The sequence below is a fragment of the Mesocricetus auratus genome, unplaced genomic scaffold (genome assembly GCF_017639785.1).
Source record: "Mesocricetus auratus isolate SY011 unplaced genomic scaffold, BCM_Maur_2.0 Super-Scaffold_100009, whole genome shotgun sequence".
Lineage (NCBI taxonomy): Eukaryota > Metazoa > Chordata > Mammalia > Rodentia > Cricetidae > Mesocricetus > Mesocricetus auratus.
In genome coordinates this window covers 67,572,016-67,576,280 of record NW_024429193.1, presented here as the reverse complement: position 1 = coordinate 67,576,280, position 4,265 = coordinate 67,572,016, and positions in this window count along the sequence as shown.

Genomic DNA, 4,265 nt, shown 5'->3' with positions numbered 1-4,265 from the left:
TTTGACTAGTATGACTAATGGAGACCCTTTGTGCTATCTAAAAAGGAGTGTGGGGTCAAGCAGGGAGGTGACAAGGAGTCTTGATACCAAGGGGCCCCCACAAACAGAAAGATAAGGTCCCTACCCTGACAAGACTCTCAGAGGTAGCCCAGCCCTGATGATGAAGGTTTCAAGGTGGGTATAACTCAACAGAGTACTTGTCTTGCACCCATAGGGCCCTGGCTCAGTCCCCAGAGCATATAGAAATAAAATCCAAGGTGCCGACTCTCCCTGCACTGCCTCCTGTCACACCTGCTGTGCGGCCTGCATCCGAGAATGTAGCGAGGTGGTCGGGATAGATGACACAGAGACCGGTCGGTTGCTTTAAGAAAACTTTATGCTTCCCAAGTCAGCTTAGGAGGAGACCCCAGTCCGCTTAGGAGAGCTCTCAGGAGAAGTCTCAGGAGAAGTCTCCCTAAGAAAAAGGAGCTTCCCTTTTTAAGGACTTCTGCCATTCATCTACCTACCATTCTTTCCTCCTGGCTGGTGGTCTAATCTCCGGCCCCAGAATTGGGGAGACACCACAGGGAAACAGGAAGAGGCATCTAGCCGTAAGGGGTGTAAAAGGCATGGTATTTCAGTGAGCAAGCCCTATCTGAGCCCTAAAGCACTGAATTGTTTTCAGTAAACATTACATAGATGCCTGCTCCCAGGCCGAAGGGGAAGTGGGTTTCTGCTCAAGGTCTGGTGTCCCCACAGCCTCCGGCTGCGGTGAGGCCTGAAGATGAAAGGTTGAATCCCCTGAAGAGGGGCAGGGAGCTGTATGGAGCAGACTCCCCATTCTCAGCCAAACTCCTTACACGGGAGGTGGGGACCGACTTCTCCAGACATCCACCTGCAACGTCTAGTGTTGTCAACTGGATGGGATCTAAAGTCATCCAAGGGCAAGCCTCCGGGCACACGGCCCTGTGGGGACAATGTCTAGATTAAGGCTAGCTTCTGAGAATGAGGGACTACTGCTCATTAGTGTGGGAAGATGCACCTAATTATGGATGGAACCTACTTTTTGGCAGGGGCTCCTGGACTATGTAAGAGGAGAAAGGAAGCTAAGCAGCATCCATTCATTGCTGTTTCCTGGAAAGATGGAAGCGAGCAGCTGCATTCAAGCTCCCCGTCATGACATCCTTACAATGAGCCAGGATAGACCCCTCCTCCTCTTTTGATGCTCATGTCAGAATATTTTATCACATCCTCAGGAAAGGAAACTAAGATACCACTTAGTTTCCTTCTGCACATTCTGGGCACTGCAGCCTAGGCTGCTCCCACATCGGCCGATGTCAGTTCTCAAATGGAAAGCCTCGCTATGAGCGCAGGCACACTTCCCACTGCAGATCCAGCTGTCCTCCAGACCCCGCCTTTGGCCATAGTGACTGATCCTCAAGACTGGCATTTCCTTGCTCCTTCAACAAATAGTTTCAGTAACGTCACTTGTTGATGTCTCAGGACAGTGAGATTGGAAAGCAATGGATCTCTGCGCAGATGCACTTAAAAATGGCTGTGGGGTGGTCATCCTAACTACCTGTATATAGTCCTCCCCTGAAAGCAAGCTAAAACCAAAATCCAACCACACTTTCCTGGACCCCATGCTATGTTAGCCAACTTCAGGGAGCTGCACTGAAGCTAAAACCGCCATGGCAAGATCCCCATCTTTCTGCAGTTTGAGTCCAAGACTCAAACAGCTCAGTTTCCTGGGTCCCTGTCCTGGTCAATGTGACTATACACAGGGATGTGTTGTTTTGAGGTAGGGTCTCACTCTGAAACCCAGGCTGGCCTTGAACCCCAAACCCTCCTGCCTAGGATACAGGTGTGCAATGTCACAACCCAGGACCCGTTTGCGGTCAGGGCCTTCTCACCTTCTGCCCTTTATTGCTGGTAGGCCAATGTTAGCCCAGTATCAACTCTACTGCTCCATCTCTAATCCACCTTTTAGATCTTGAGACAGCCTCACACTCCAGGCCTAACACTCACTGCAGGCCTCCTGCCTCCATCTTGCAAGCGCAGAAATAATAGGTGTGGACTAAGATACATGTCAGCATTTCTCTTGGTGACTAGGAAATTCCCAATCACCAAATGCCATCTTTGGTTAAGAGTAGCTTTTTCAAAAACGTGGCTGAGAGCTGAGGAGGTGCTCTGGCAGAGGACCTGGGATTTGGTTCCCAGCACCCACACACGGCAGTTCACAACAATTTTTAACTCCAGTTCCAGGGGGTCCTGATGCAGTATCCTGACCTCTATGGGCACCAGGCTCCCATGTGGAGCACAAACACGAAAAATAAATCTTTTCATATTTTAATCTTATTATATGGGCATTTTTCTGGTATATATGTCTATTCCCAGCACCCAAGCCTTCTGGAAGGGCAGCCAGTGCTCTTAACCTTTAAGCCACCTCTCCAGTCTGACACTTTTCCCCCCCTAATCCCAGCACTCGGGAGGCAGAGGCAGGTGAATCTCTGAGTTTGAGGACAGCCTGGTCTACATTGAGTTCCAAGACAGCCAGAGGAAAACAAAAAACTCTGCTCAAAACATTTTTTTTCTTTCCAGAGTGGGGGCGTAGCAGAGCATGCCTTTAGCCCCAGCACGTGGGGAGATAGGACTAAGATTTGGTTAGCTTCAGCTATATGGTGAGCAAGACCAACCCAATTATTGTAGTGACCATCTCAAAACACAGTTTTATTTTTAAAGGTGCCTGCAGACTCCTTGAGAACTCCAGGTAAAAGGCTTGCCTCCTCCTGCCAGCAGGGTAGGGCACTTCCTTCTCCTCACAGTGCAGACTCCGGAAGACATGCTACTGAAGGCACGGTGGAAAGGGCTGCTCCTGGGGTATGCTGAACACAGAGAGCAGCGGCACAAAGACCTCAGACCTCTGCGCCCTGCTGGGTCACTGTGGCCTAAGCCCCGGTGGACAGTGGGCTATCATTGGAGCTGATGCTCCCTACTGAGACTGGCTGGATGTGCAGATCTGAACAACTACAGTCCCTGTGGGACTCAGGAGCCCTGTCTGGCTCCAACCCGAAGTAGGTCAGATTTCAGATAAGCGGGTAGTTTTCCTGTAAGTGATGAAACCCTACAATGTACTTAATGAGAAACAGACTCCTCAACTTACCTCAGCACACAGAACCAGAAAGTGAGGCGTCTCATCTGCTGGGCCCTAGTCCCCACCACGCCCTATTCATATTGTTCCTCTGGCCATAGCCTTGGCTATCCAGAGAGCTGAACCACCTCCCTTCTGCCCCCCCAGAATTTGCCATCAGCAGTGGACTGAAGCTGTGTTGCACAGCTCCTCCGCCTGGCACCCACAGGCTGTGGGGTTTCTTTAGCACTCCATTCCTGCAGACAAGGTAATGCTTGATCCCTGACAGCTGACTCATGGTATGATGTGCTATCTTTGTTATCATCCCCAGTGAGCCTTGATCTGAAAGGAAGATAATACATAATTCCTGGTGTGCACATAGTGTCCTACAGCTCCAAAGTCTGTATTCCCTTCTATCTCCCTTCCCCAAAACAGCTAGAGCTTTTGAAATCTCCATGAAGATCTTTCTGACTCTCAACTTCTGTGCCTAGTTTCTAAATCAGCTCAAACCTGTATTGGTGGTATAGTGGGGAACACAACTCTCTCCAAACCATCCATGCCCCAGACCCCAGTGTAGACTTGATTCACTATGGGAACAGGTGTTTCTATCTGCACACTACCAGGTGTCACTTTCTTTTTTCTTTTTTCCTGAGACAGGGTTTCTCTGTAAGTTTGGAGACTGTCCTGGAACTCTCCTTGAAGACCAGGCTGGCCTCAAACTCACAGAGACCCTCCTGCCTCTGCCTCCCGAGTACTGGGATTAAAGGCGTGTGCCACCACCGCCCAGCTAGGTGTCACTTGGAAAGTAGGCTCTTGATACTATAGCCCAGGCTGGCCCTGAACTCGTAACCCTTCTACCTCAGCCTCCTGAATGCTCAAACTGCGGGGCGGGCCACAGCACAGCAGCCTGACTAGGCTTTCATGCCACACAACCTCCTAACAGCTCATCTCCAGACACCCGAGCCCAGCTCTACTGTCCACATTTGGGATCTCAGGCCTCTGACGATCATCCTCCCCAGGGAAAACGACCACGAGTGGGGTGGTCACGGCCACGAAGTCAGTGTATAAACTGCTCAGATTAGGCAGCTCAGAGTACTTGGCAGAGGGTACTCTGCACAAGCTCAATGCTGAGATCCAGACAGCACGGGCGCATCTG